Raw genomic sequence first — 15,538 nt, forward strand, 5'->3', positions numbered from 1 at the left:
GGCCAGCCGGCCTCACCCCCTATTGAGGTGGGGGTGCAATCAGGGGCAGGCTGGCCTGGGGGAGGGGCTGGGGGCCTATCATGGTGGGCTGGCTGATCCAGGGCGGTTGGGGCTGGTTGGGACGGGGGGGGGGGGGGGAAGGGAGGAGGCATTTGGCCCGCCACCTCGCTCTTGATTAGGGTGGGAGAGTCCAATTAGGGGCAGGTGACGGGGAGAGGGGCCATGAGGTTGGCTGGCCAGACCCACCTCCTGATCGGGAAGTTCACTGGCCACCATGGGCATCATAGGGACCAGTTGTTATAGTCATTATGGCCATTATGGTCACTGGCTTTTTATATATATAGATTTTACTTTGGACTTCAATCACACAGGCAGAGGAGCTCGAGCATCCTTCACCAGATAGATGAAAAGCCCTGTAACCAAAAAGCAAGGATTTTCTATAGTTTGACATCTAGCTATGCTAGATAACTGTGACCTACCCCATAATAAGGTGGGCAAAAGGAAATTTCAATAAATATTTTAGTTCTTATATTGAGTGATGATTCCTCAAGTGTTTGATGTATTATTAAAATCCTATATAATAAAAGGGTAATATGCAAATCTACTGAACTGTGGAACAACGAGTCACTATGATGCTCAACACAGGAGCTGCCCCCTGGTGGTCAGTGCGCTCCCACTGGGGGTGCACCACTCAGCCACAAGCCGGGCTGACAGCTCCCCACAGAGAGCGGGCCTAAGCCTTCAGTCAGACATCCCCTGAGGGCTCGCAGACTGCTACAGGGTGCAGGCCAAGCTGAGAGGACCCCCCCCCCCCCAGTGCACGAATGTCGTGCACTGGGCCTCTAGTTTTTCAAATAATTATAAACAATGAAACAAGTACAACTAATCATGACCCAGTGATGGGAGTGCTTCATGACTAAAGACTGATTAATCTAACCCTGGGCTCCTGGGTTCAAAACAGAAGGGGGGGAAATGATCTTATAGTTTTAAGTATGGTGGTTTACAAACCTAACCAAAAACTTAATTATAATATGTGATGAAGCTACTGTTATATCCATATTACACACAAAATAACAATCACAGAGAGGATAAGTGAATAGCCCAATACTACGTATCTAATAAAATTAAATATTAGCCTGGCCAATGTGGCTCAGTGGTTGAGCGGCAACCCAGGAACCCGGGAGTCATAGTTCGATTTCTAGTCAGGGCATGTGTCTGGGTTGGGGGCTTGATCCCCAGTAGGAGTGTGCAGGAGGCAGTCGATCAATGATTCTCATCACTGATGTTTCCATCTCTCTCTCCCTCTTTTTTCCTCTCTGAAATCAATAAAAAATATATTTTAAAAAATTAAATATCAGAGTTGAGCCTATATCTACCTGATCATGCATTAGCTTGGTTAAACTTATACAATAAGTAGCCTTTAAACTCCCAGTGTTTTAACACAATAGGGGCCTGGGAGCATCATTTGAGTCAATGAAATGGCTCTCCTATGTGATGATCCAGTGGCCTAAACTCCTCCCATGTTGTGGCTCCATAACTCTCTAAATCCTCATTGTTATGTGTAGGAGAGAACATGGAAGAACACACTGAGGTTTGGAATAATGACTACTCAAATTGCATTAGAGGAAACTATGTCACAGGAGCACACTGAACTGAGGGAGGCTGAGATATGTGGAAAGAGTGAATTTGGGTGGACCACTTCACTGGTCCAAAAAGAATGGAAGACACATGGAGCAGAAATGAACCCAACTCACAAACTGCAGGCAAGCCCCGTCTAGAACAATGGACTGGCTAAATTAATTCAAATCTATTTATTTCTCATAACTGGCACAATGTGAGAAATAAATAGATTTAATTCAGCCAGTCCACCATATTCATAAGCATTAGGTTGTTTATCTTTTCAAGTTTTTTTTAACTCAGAGAATGTTCATGCTAAGTGAAATAAATAAGACAGAGAAAGGCAAATGTCCAATGATTTCACTCATATGTGGAATCTAAAAAAAAGAAAACCACAAAAAGCAAATGAATAAAGAAAACCAAATGGAAACACACACATATATAGAATAAGCTGATGGTTGCCAAAGTGGAGGGGTTGAGGGGTGGGAATAAAAAAAAAAATGATAGAGAGACAAAAAAATGCTTCAGGGTGGAGCTGGAGGGAATAAAACCAATCTTCAAAGCCCTCAGGAATGACTGTTTTTAGTCTCGATTTAAAAAAAAAAAAAAGAATAAGAAGAAAGAAAGAGCTGCAATGAACATCTCTTTGCACAAATCATTATGCATTTGAGAAAGTATTTCTATAAGCTGGAAAACTAGAAGTAGCATTTCTGGTGCATGTTTATTAAAACTTTGTCATATACTGCCTAAATTCCTAGGAAAGATGTTGTAACTATCATCACTATTTACATCCCCACCTACTGGATATAAGAGGACCTGTTCCTCCATGCCCACCTAAAAACAAGCCTTAATCTTTTCCAGTTTTACCAAACCAGTAAAAAATAGCATTTCATTGTTTCAATATCAGCGGTTGAAAATAGTAAGGTATTACTACATATGCACACATGGAAAGGTTTTCACAATATAAGTGAAAAAGCAACTAGTAATATTATCTCATTTCTTATATATACATATCTACTTAAACATGTGTATATGTAAATGTGTGTATGTATGTGGGAATGTTTGTAGACATACCTTTATGCAAGTCTATATAAACATTAAAAATCTTGAAAGATATTCTCCAAACCATTACCATGATTCCCCCTGACAAATTAATTTTGGGACAGAGGAGTAAGGAGAGAACTTTAATTCTGAAGTTTACATAGTTCTCTATTGTTTAAAATTTCATGATCATGTAAGGTTTTATAATAAAAGAAACTGATACAGATAAAATCGTTTCTCTAAATATAAAACAAAAAACTTCATTACCCAGAATTCTGCAGCCATAATTTCCACTTAATGATTTCTTATAATCTCACTGAGAAATAAATTAGTTCATTTACATGATGTGTCATAATTCTTGTGTGCCTGGCATTTATCACTAATGTTATTAAACTTAATGATATATCAAATATTATAAGTAATAAATATTTTAAACATCATTTATTGATTAGGCAGTCAGTAATGATAATCCCCTTATCAATTAAAAGGGATGAAATACAAAGAAAATTTTCATGCTATACATACATGTGACTGGGCTCATGAACGTAACCGAGTCATGCTAATGTACTGTAACGCAAATGAGTTCCAGATTCCTGTTTGTATTGCTTTTAGGAGACTTTCAGCTTTAGAGCTCTCTGTTTATTAATTTTTGTTTAAAGCCATTAATGGGCCTGCCTAACCCTTTCAAGTAATTTATTAGAGGAGTAAAACAACTTTTCCTTTGAGATGTTTTTATATCTTCCACTTATCTATTTAAAAGCATTTTAAAATTCACTCCTGCATTGGCAAATTAAGCACACATGTCTGAATGAAGCCTTCAATGGTGGCTTTTGATATTCAAGATGACATAGTTCCCTAAGTAGAAAAAAATAAGAGTATTTTTAGGAATTCAGATTTGGCTAGCCAAATAATAAACTCACAAATCATTGTTTTCCAAATGCTTTGTATAAAGGGTGTGTGAACTCTCCTCACCCACTGCTCAAAACAGGCAGTGGGGGAGGAGCGACTGACCTTCTTTCTGCCAAAAATGCCATCAGAGCCTTGTGAGCTAATTGGAAAAATGGTCGTGAAAGAAAAACAAAGAATGCTATAGAACCATATAAAACTGAGAACAAATAAAAAGCATCATAAATGCACCTAAAAAAGAAAAGAATGTGAGACTTCGGATCTAGTTTCAAGTGAGCAAAAGCCATTAATATACATTCCCAAAGGCAGGTTTGCCCACGAATCGCACACATTGCACCATGTTTGTGAAGAGGTTCCAGTGTAGCATATATTTTCTTCCAGACACATTCTAAACTCATCTTTCACAGCATATTATCAAATCCTAAATCTATTTGCCCAGGCAACTGTTTAAGTCCTTTGTAGAGGTGTCCCAACAGCATGGAGAGTACTTCGTTTGTTAAACAAGTCAGCAAACAGAGGAAGTATGTGTTACTTTGCTGAAATAACTTCAGAGCCGACTTGTGGCAAAGATTCACACAGTAGGTACACTTACAAGAAAACAGCAAGGACATCTGAAAGTTGCTAAGAGAGTAAGTCTTAAAAAGGAAATTTGTAACAATGTGTGGTGATGGATGTTAACTAGACTTACTTTGGTGATTGCTTCACAATAAATACAAATATCAAATCATTATGTTGTACATCTGAAACTAATATAATGTTATATGTCACTTATATCTCAGCTTTTAAAAAATAGAAGAAAAAAAGGGAAAATAGCAAGGAAAGCACCCTGGGGTCCCATTGAGTCTCCTAGAATTTAGCCAAAGAATATAAGACATATTCTATCTTCCAGATCACTTGAATTTTTGTCATGAGACTCGGAGGAAACCTATTAATTTCAAGGTGGACCTATGGGATTCTGACAAATGTTACAGTTTTGATTTGGTAACTATTTGATAATCTTAGGAAAGCATCAGTTTATCAGTGTATGTCCTCAAATCCACAGGTAACATTCATTTAGTCCCACTTCTAGCCATTGGAGTTCATTTCAGCCACCATCCCTTTGTTACACATCCTTCCAAATGTAAAATTCTAAACACTAATATATACATATAAAACCCTAATATGCAAATAGACGGAACAGCGGAACAACCAAACAACCAGTTGCTATGACGCGCGCTGACCACCAGGGGGCGCACGCGGAACATGGCAGGTGTCAGCAGCAGGTGGCAGAGTGTGGAACATGGCAGGCATCGGCCACGGCGGGATGGGGGAGCAGGTGAGCGGGGGCCCCAGACCAAGGCGGGGCGCCGGTTGCTGTCATCGGAGCAAGCCTCTGGTGGCTACCGAAAATTCTTTGCTCCCATGTGCCGCGGTCCTGCCGGGCACTCACACCTGCTGCTGGCGCTGGCCCCGCTCACACCCACTGCCAGCGCCAGAGCTAACGCTCATACCCGCTACCAGCGCCCGGCACCAGCCCCGATCACTCAGCACCATCAGTGGGTGCGAGAAGCAGCTGCCGGCCCCGATCATTCCTCAGGGCTTCTCCACCTCCCCCTGCTCCTGAGGGGCGATTGGGGCAGAAGCTGCTACCCGCACCCACTGACGGCGCCGACCCCAATTGCTTGGAGCCGTCAGCGGGTTTGACCAGGGCCAGCACCCTCAGCACATGGGAGCAGCGGCTGCGGCAGCGAGGCTACTGGCAGACAGCGGACTGGGGTCCATGGTGGAGGAGCCTGGCAGGGGCACGGAGGATGGGCCAAGACCCTCCCCTGTGCCCACAGTAGCCTCACAGCCCACAGTTCCTTTCAAGGTGCATGAATTAGTGCACTGGGCACTCATGTAATAATGAGTGCTTGACCTAACTGAAGACAATGCTATAGAAAATCCCATGTCTTGTGTTCAAAAGGTGCTTGAAGGAATGCAATGGTTTGCATATCTAAAACCAAATCTGTAGTACACATCGCCAGGTTTGGGGGTAGGGGATTAAAGTTAAGAATGACTGGGAGCATGGCTTAACCTAGAAAGAAATATAAAGAAAAATGCTTGTGTTCTGAGACTCCTAAACTTTTCTTCTTGTACCTTTTATCCAAGAGCAGATGTTGCTCTTTTCATGTTCTGCTGTAAATGATTTGGTGCCTGCCCATCTGTCTCACGTCGTCAGCTCCTCCTGTCCTCTCCCTTATCACTAGGTGCATCTGCAGTGACCTGTCTGGGCCACAAGGGCACCAGGCTGACCTTCACTCAAGCATTTCTGCAGCACTCTTCTGCCTGCCTGGGATGTCCTCATCCTCTCTCCAGCCTGCTGCTCTCTCTGCCTGGGAGGTTTTCCACCCTCTCCCAAAGACTGGCTCTGTCTCATCATTCAGGGCTCAGCCTGAGAATTTTCTCCATAAAATTGTTGTTGGTTTTTTAAACTTTCCCCAAACCAGTATGACTACTATCTTTTCACTCAAATTTCTCTCCATCTTATTACGCTGCTTAGTATTTTTTACAGGACTTACCACTCATTGAAATTATCTCATTCATTTATTTGCTTGTTGTCTGAAGAGTTCATAGTAGGCTCTTAAACACGCTTGTTGAATAAATGACCATTGCAGTCATGTTTGGTCTCTTCATTGCTACACGGCGATGGGAGTTTGGGTTTTGAAGTCAGAACTGCATTTGAATCCCAGCCTTACTAATTACTAGCTTAGTAAACTCGGGGGCATTCCCAGACCGCTGGGCTTCAGTTTCCTGGTTGGTAAAGTAGGAAATAATCCTAGCTACCTCATGGGTTTTGTGAAGAGTAAACAAAATAAAGCATAAAACGCTAATTAAAGTATCTGCTCCATAAGAAATGCTCAGTAAATAGTAATGACAAAGTAGTGCTTCTCTCAAAGGACATTTGCATTTAAAAAGAGCTCAGGAAAAGATTAAATCTTAATGAAGAGATGCTTGCAATCAATAGGATACCTACCACTAGTGTACTTTCTTTGGGCAGAAAATAGGCCATATTAAGGAGGAAAGTTAACTAGCACCCTTCACATCACACTTTGAAGATATTATTATCAATGTGAGAAGGAAAGAACTGTCTTTGGAGGGTTAGTTGGTTGAAACAGGAGTTCAGATATTGCCAGAAGGTTACCTGACCGATGAGTAGAAGGCTTATCCAGCAGCATTTCTTGGATGAATTTACCACAATCAAATATTGGCCATGCAGACCCCGAAAATGTCAGTCTCCAGAGTTGATCACACTTAGTGAGACTGCCCTACAATGTCCAAACTTCAGCATATAATGCAAAGACCAATTTGTTGGATTAGAATAAGAATACAGCTTTCAAATGTCAAATATTCATATTAGCCTGAGCAGTCCATTGTCTCCCTCTTAAAAAAAAAAATCTGTGGAGACCAAATTTTGACATAAAAAAGTCTCTGAGCAAACTATCTTTGGGTCTCTAATGTTACTGAATAATACATCAGTCATTAATGCATCCATCCGTTTTGCCAAATCCTTGGATGGTGCAGGAGGGGTGACATCAGATTTCCTATTGTAACTCTTGTTTTTCCATGTTTCCTCACCTTCCTACTGATCCTTTCCTTAGATATGTTAATATAATTTATCCTACAAGTGCTTGGGTCTTACTAATGCAGCCAGGTGAGATATGGAAGAAACTTTTCACACACTCCCGTGGTTGGCAAACTGCGGCTCGCAAGCCACATGCAGCTCTTTGGCCCCTTGAGTGTGGCTCTTCCACAAAATACCATGGCCTGGGCGAGTCTATTTTGAAGAAGTGGCATTAAAAGAAGTTTAAGTTTAAAAAATTTGGCTCTCAAAAGAAATTTCAATCATTGTACTGTTAATATTTGGCTCTGTTGACTAATGAGTTTGCTGACCACTGACCCACTCAATACTGTAATAATTTTCTAGAATAAATTTTCTAGAATCTCAAAACATATTATTTTAAGATCTTATTATGCCTTAGTATATTTCTTATTTACTATTTGTGTCTTTGAGTTCATACATTTGAAAATTGTCAATGACAATAGAAGTCATAAGGATTTCCAGATATTGGGACTATTAAAATAATATTCCAGTTTCCCCCTTTCAATAACATAGTTGGACTATAGTTCCCTACTTCCTTGAAGGGACAAATGACCACTGGACTTACTTTCCCTCTTCACAGCATCAAGTGGTGTTCCAGGTAGTAGAGACTTTATCAGTCTTGATCCCCAACCTCATGGAGCAGATTCCACTGCCTACACGTGATTGGCATGCCATGTGTGTGAGAAATACCCCTTAGTTGTCTTAAGCCGCTGAGCTTTTACAGTTATCTATTTATATACCATAACCCAGCCCATTCTCACTAATATAGACATGAAAATCTGAGTGTCCCTTGATGATATTTGGTTTTCCTTTAGATTGGAAGTATTCCAGATTCACTATCTATAGGATAAGATTGTTGGATCAGAAGAAATCTAAGTTTCTTCCAAACTGTAAGTTATATATCTATATTTGCTGATGATTTTCCTGAGCTCTGCCTTTAACTTAATGTCCATTTTGATGAATCTGTGTTTTCATTCAGCAGCCTGTTCAGATGACTTTTCAACACTTGAGTAATCTGATAGGGGATACTCCTTTAAGGAGATCTCTCAGAGAAAGAACTGGTTTTTTTTAATAATATAAAGGAAGATTCCCAAAGTCTCTACTATGTTTACCAGAGATTTATTTCCTAAGGTTTTTGAGTTTATAAAAACAGAACTCAGTCTAACAACTGCTTTGTAGGAATTCATAGGAGAAACTAAAAGCAATTTGTGGCACTGAAAAGAGAAAAAAATGTCTATCTAACTGCTGGAGCAATATTGAGGAGGGAAAACAATGGCTCATCGAGCTCATGGTAGCAACACTGAAGTACTTTGGGAGGAAGAAAACATTCCCATGAGAAGCAAAATACCTTCTCTTGGGAATTACTGAAGATAATGTTTATACTAAGTGTATCAATCACCAACCAATGGATTTTGTTCATGAGTGACAACTATCCCAACTGGAAATTATCACTCATCAAGCTTTACTAAATTAGCCAAGCAAATCAGAGGAAGGGTGCCACTGTTGAATCATTTGTATTTCCTATTTCTTATGGGTTCATCTTAAAAACTTGATACATTCCTCACTCAGGGTATCATATGGAATGATAAAATTTCAAGTATTAATTCAAAACCATTTTTCTCTCTACTATCTCAGAATATAAAATACAACTGAGAACAAAATTAGAGCATAAAACACTGCCTTTCCTCCCCTAGGCTCAGAATTGTAGCCAAATGGAATTTTACCAAACTTTCTGAAATGAGTAACATTATGTGAACACTGTTCCCTTGGGAACTGTATGAAAATGAGATGTCTATCACAAAAGGTTCTCCAAGGAAAACCCTAAAAGCTATGGGCATGTGTCTTGACCTAGAGACAAATGCAGAAAATTATAAACACCTAAGATTAGTTTAAACTAAAAAACTTGAATTTCCCCAAATCCTATCTAATAAAAGAGAAACATGCAAATTGACCCTACCTCTGCTACGCCCACAAGCCACGCCCACCAGCCAATCAGGAGCGAGTATGCAAACTAACCCAACCAAGATGGCAGTTAATTTGCATATCCAGGCGCAAAGTGAAGACTGAAGACAGCATAGAAGGAAGCCAAGCACTGCAGAAGGGAGCGAAGCTGTGGAGAAGGAAGCAAGCAGCAGGGGAGAAGGGAGGGAAGCAGGCAGGGCTTGATAAAATTTGGAATGATAAAAATTCAAGTATTAATTCAAAACCATTTTTCTCTCTACTATCTCAGAATATAATATACAACTGAGAACAAAATTAGAGCATAAAACACTGCCTTTCCTCCCCTAAGCAGGCGGGGCGGGGGAGAAGGGAGGGAAGCAGACTGCCACAGGAAACCCTATTGCAGGAATCTTCCTGCAACAGGCCTCTAGTATGATAATAAAAAAGATAAGATTGATTGAATGGAAATTATCCTTTCAACATTTATTGTTTGTATATGAGCTGCCAAGAACTGTGCTAGATGCTTTCACATGAACTGTATCATTTGGTCAATAACTCTGTAAAGTGCAGATTAATTTACAGATGAATGGCTTACTTAAAGTCATACAACTAATAGGGCCTTTTATTCAAGAGGCATTTATTAAGGATCCATTACATATCAGCAATTTTCTATGCACTAGAATGAAATATTAACATTTGGGGGTCCAAGGATGAGAGTACAAATTGAGGCTCCCATACCATGCCTCAATATAGTCAGTCACACATTACATAACAATGTTTCAGTCAATGATGGACTGTGTATACCACGGTGATCCTGTGAAATAATAATGGAAATGAAAAATTCCTATTTCACCTAGTGACATCATAGCTGTCCTAATGTCATAATGCAATGTATTACTCATAATGCAATGGTGATGCTGATGTAAACAAACTTACTGCACTTCCAGTCATATAAAAGTATAGCACATACAATTGTTTACAGTACATACTTGATAATGATAATAAATGACTGTGGTACTGATTTATGTATTTACTATACTATATCTTTATTTTTTTTTTTTTAGAATGTACTATTTCTACTTATTAAAAAAGTTTGCTGTAAAACTATGCCAGTTATGTTGGCAGTAGCCTCATACATCTCCTGTTTACTGCCTCTTGATTGCATCATTTTCTCTTGTGCTTTATTTAATTCCATGTTGTTGTGTACAATGACATGCCTTATAGTCTTGTAGCATAAGAGCAATATGCTATACCATGTAGCCTAGGGGTGCAGTAGGCTATATCATCTAGGTTTGTGTAAGTGCACTCTATGATGCTCCCACAACCGCCTAACAATAATTTCTCAGAACATACCCCCGTTGTTAAGTGGCGCATGATTGTATTTAAAATTATAAACAGGGGTGTGCCAGGTCCAGCAGTTATCAGCTCAGGAGAGCCAACTATATGCACCTTTCCTAAATTCACATTCAATGACGTTGCATTGGTAGTTTGAAATTGGCCATGGCAGGATCATTTACACCATCACAATGGCAAACACTGGAATCAAGTCATTGCTTTTTCAGAGAGCCTCTTGTTAAACAGCTACCAGCAACACACCACTGCTTGTAATAACCTGTTGAATAAAATGTGCTATATAACCTAACCTAAAAAATATACCTTCATAGCCTAGAAACTCAAGCTTCACTTTAGAATTGCCATATTCCTTGTTGTTCCACATTAAAATTTGGTGGGGAAGGGAGAACCAGTCCCTAGACTCTAGCCCCCATCCTGCAGCCCATGGCCCACAACTTTCTCCACTTCCCGTCGAATTTCAAGTTTCATCCCGCAGTGGGAGGGAGATCATGTGGGCACTCCAGACCATGCATCTAAGCGACATCTATCTACACAGCACACACATAGAGAGCTGCCCCCGGACCACATCCTGGGATGAACGTGTACAGACCAGCAGGGCAGAGCAACCTGGTGGAAGGGAAGGGAAAACTCACAGGCCCTGGAAGTAGACACAAGTCTTTGAAAGTCAGAAATGTCAGGGTCTGGCTGGCAGAGCACTACCTAGAGTTGGGGGATGGTGCAGGCTCTGGGTGGGTCCCTTGGTACCATAGATATATCACTATGGAGAGTGGTACAAATGGAAGAGGGCCAGAATAGAGCCCCCTAAAACACAGGTAGCCTCCATTTCCTATTGTAAGAATGGGACTAAATACAGAAGTCCTGAAGCTTTCATAGAGGGTATGTTCTACTACAAGAAGGTATAACAGTTTAAATATTAAATATTTAAATACCTAAGATAAATTATTTTCAAGATTAAATTGGACTATTACCACCCTTCTTTTCAGCCCAAGAAAAATAACATGAAGAATTACCATTTAATGACAGCTTATTATTTACTCAAAAATTACTAAGTTCTTAGAGACTGAATGACTACAACTTCAGAACTTAGCTATTGATTTGAGTTAGCAAAATGAGTACTAATATTTATTTATCATAATAGTTTTTGTTATTGGAAAGACTCAAGACAGCTTCCTACTCAATGCATACCCAGCCAAATCCTTTTGCAAATTCTGGACTGGGCTCTCTCCTTGCTCATGGGTCCTGTCATCCTGGTTAATAAAAGCACTTTCATTATTACCTGGGAATTAAAAACACATGGGCACACAGAGCAGATTGTTCAGTGTCTACCAGCATACCACTGCGTTTATACATATGCATAGTAAATACTTCAGTACAGGCCAAAAAATTATTAACAGTAATTACCTTTGGGAAAAGGAATTTGAAAGAAGGATAAAAGAGAAGTACATGTCATTTAATATCTTTCTATCATTTTCTTAATAATATGAGGGCTGTGGGATTATAGGCCATTTTGGTTTTCTTCTTTTTATAGAAATATATATATATATAATTGTCTTTAGTATCATTAAAACACATTTTTGTGCTTAAATGATATGAAATTTTTAAACCTTTAGACAATTACCAAAATTTAATTTAAAAAATGCTGCTATCAACTGTTTGTATGAGAAGTATCCTTGGCAAATCCCGTTTTTTCTTCTTCAAAATAGGAAATGGTGTGAGCTGTGGAATCTTTCTATAGGTACTAGATTTCAATGAAGCTAATTAGTCCTGCCCTCTATAACATCTTGTTATTCCCAGGACAGCTCCCTGAGCACCAGCATATGCTAAAAATAATACAAGTCTGCTGCCACTGGAGTCACCAGACTCCAATGGCTTCATCCTCAAGAAACACCACCCGCCATCAAATCTCTGAGTGATGGACAGACCTAGAGGATACCCTGCTCAGTAAAATAAGTCAGACAGAGAAGGACAAATACCGTATGATTTCAGTTACATGTGGAATCTAAAAACTGAAATAAAACAGAAATAAACTCATAGATGCAGACAACAAATTAATGATTGCTAATGGCAAGGGTGTAGAGAGGGGTAAGCAAAATAGGTGAAGGGGATTAGGAGGTACAAACTGCCAGTCATGAAATTAGTAATGTAAATCATAGAAAACATAGTCCATAAAATCATAACAACTATGTGTGGTGACTGATGGTTACTAGAATTATCATAGTGATCACTTCATGAGGTATATAAATATTTGATCACTATGTTGTATACATGAAACTAATATAATATTATATGTCATATCTATAATAATAAAAGCATAATATGCTAATTAGACCGGACAGCCTAACAACCTTTCGGACGTCATTCTGGATGAAGCCGCCACAGCAGGGGCCAAGGCAGAGGTGTTTAGGGGTGATCAGGCAAGCAGACAAGCAGTTAGGGGCAATGAGGCAGGCAGGCAGAGGGGTTAGGGGCGATGAGGCAGGCAGGCGAGTGGTTAGGAGCAATCAGGCAGGCAGGCAGAGAGGTTAGAGGTGATCAGGCAGGCAGGCAAGTGATTAGGGGTGATCAGGCAGGTAGACAGAGGGGTTAGGGATGATCAGGCAGGCAGGCAGAGGGGTTAGGGGCAATGAGGCAGGCAGGCAAAGTGGTTAGGGGCGCTCAGGCAGGCAGGCAAGCAAGCAGTTAGGAGCCAGCAGTCCTGCGGGATCAGGCCTAAACTGGCAGTCGGACATCCCCCAGTGGGTCCCGGATTGCGAGAGGGTGCAGGCCAGGTTGAGAGACACCACCCCCCCCCCTTGCACAAATTTTGTGCACCGGGCCTCTAGCAATTAAATAATAATAATAATAAATTCTCTGAGTGAGATCCTGCTCAATGTCATAAAACCCTGCTATTTGGACATTACTGAAGAAGTCTTTCAAGCAATCCAGAGCATCTTTCATTCATCTGTGCTCCCTGATAATGAGGGCATTGGTATATTTCTGCTTAAAATGAACACTGAGTGTGAACGTGTTTCTAATGTCTAATACATTGGCTACAGTGAAGTTCAATTAGCTGACCTTAACATGGAATTAATTTTAAGAACAAACTTTTCTTAAATCTAAAAAAAAGAAGAAGACAAAAAGAACACCTGGGCAAAGTTTGAACATTTCTTGCTTTGGTACCAATGCACCTTTGTCACCTTTTGTAGTTCATGAACCTCTACAGTCTCATTTTCTTCATCTGGATTTCAGAGTTAATAGTGTTTGTGACTTCCAGGATATTAGACTGAGAAGCCATGTGTGAAACAAGCTGAAGACTGAAGGGTTAGCACAGGGGAGAGAGAACCTTCAGGGAAATGCTCCTTTTTTTTAATCTTAAAGGGGCTTCTCACACTCAAGGTTAGGAGTTGTTTGTTTGTTTTATTGGGTTTTTTTTTCAATGTAGGGGGTTTTGTTGTTGTTAATCTTCACTCAAGGGTATTTTTCCATTGATTTTTAGAGAGAGTAGAAGGGAAGGGGAGAGAGACAAAGAGAGAAAGAAACCTCGAAATGAAAGGGACATATCTGATTGGTAGCCTCTGGCACATGCCCCAACCAGTGCTGGGGATTGAGCCTGCAACTGAGGTCTATGCCCTTGGCCAGAATCGAACCCAGGATGCTTCAGCCCGCAGGCCCATGCTCTATCAGCTGAGCAAAACCAGCTAGGGCAATATGTGCAGGTTTTTAAACTTTAACTATTGACAGGCTTGTTTGTTGTTTGCTGTTTTTGTTTTACTTGTCTTTGAGAAACCATGTACATGCAACACCTTTTTTTCAGCAACATTTTCAAAGCTTAAACAGAATTTACCAAATGTATTCCAATAATTGTTACTAATCACCAGGTGTGAAATAAAAATAGTTGAGTGTATTTTTATTATATCATCAGAAATTTTAGAATATAATTAACTGATTGCTACTGGCATGCCTGTAAAAAAAACAACAAACTGAAACCCACTGGCATGCGTGGGTTTCAATGGCTGGGGGTGCTTACAAAAGCATCCCAAATCCACACACTGTCCTTCCCTGCATGGGAAACAAAACCTGCTGTTATTGTCACTGGGCACTGGGTGTCAGTAACTTGACCTGGACTTGGAGGAAGGAAGGAAGAAGGTGGAGGCGGGACCGCAGGAAGGGGCACAATTTAAATGTTGTGAAAGGAGTTGTCAGGACATCACTGAGGGAGGGAGGAGGGGATGCTGCAGCCCTGGAAGGGGAGTTGTCCTGGACAGCCAACCGTGAAGGAGGCCATGGAGAGTTGGGCTTTCTCTATGTCTAGCTCTTTTGTGCCTGAGTCTCCCAGCTGTGAATGCCCTTCAGGCAAGAAGCAGCAAGTAGCAGGCTGATGCTGCTTCTGGTGGTGGTGAGAGGAAGGCAGAGGGCTCAGGCCCCTCTTTCCTGGATATTTGTTGCCACCTGCAGACTTCCTTTTAATGGAATCTGGACACTTTTAGGAACTAGGACTTTAGCCTTGTCCACCAGCCCTCCCCCTGCACTGGGCACTTCCCATCTGAATGCCCAGCAGCCAGGCTCTGGGTCCCTGGCTCTCTGCCCATCCTGGCCTTTCCCTTTTGTTACCCTAAGGGCTGTGTGTTGTGAATCAAGTCACTGGGCAACCAGGTGCCTTCAGAAAAGTCCTCTCTGGCAGCTACTGTTCATTCCAGCCAAAGCAGCAGAGAAAGCAGGGCATAGAGCTCAGGGGGCCCCGTTCCCGCCTTGTACCAGCCCAGGACAACCGATCAAGCTCCCTCATGGAATATTCTATGGTGGCTGGGTAGATACCACCTCACCTCTTGCTCAGGTGAGAGCTAGTAGCTCCTCCCTGTTAAATGTGCATCTCAATGCCTTTTCTCCAAGCGAGTTTTGCAATAAGAGAGTTGTCACTGCGAACAGGTGGGACAGGAGTGACAGCTCCTTCACTTGCTGCTGTTGCTGCTGCTGGTGCTGGGACAGGAGACAAGACAGGTGAGACCTGCGCCTCCTTCTGTCAAAAAAGGTTCTGAACTAAGGTAATGCTTTTCATTGAATCCTTGGGCATTGTGGTTT

At 41.0% G+C, this 15,538-nt stretch overlaps 1 protein-coding gene across 5 annotated transcripts in view; it reads left to right on the top strand.

Moving 5' to 3' along the window:
* The first annotated feature begins 14,821 nt into the window (after nucleotides 1–14,821).
* Nucleotides 14,822–15,538, top strand: part of BBOX1 (gamma-butyrobetaine hydroxylase 1) — a 57,494-nt gene continuing 56,777 nt past the window's right edge. Inside the window, exon 1 of one of the 5 annotated variants that reach the window (XM_080642767.1) lies at nucleotides 14,822–15,457. The gene's annotated coding sequence lies outside the window, so the exon portion shown is untranslated. Of the gene's footprint in view, nucleotides 15,502–15,538 lie in introns of all 5 variants that reach the window. The other 4 variants (XM_080642770.1, XM_080642769.1, XM_080642768.1 and 1 more) reach the window with 4 other exon arrangements.

The sequence above is a fragment of the Plecotus auritus genome (genome assembly GCF_963455305.1).
Source record: "Plecotus auritus genome assembly, chromosome: 9".
In the NCBI taxonomy this organism is placed as follows: Eukaryota; Metazoa; Chordata; class Mammalia; order Chiroptera; family Vespertilionidae; genus Plecotus; species Plecotus auritus.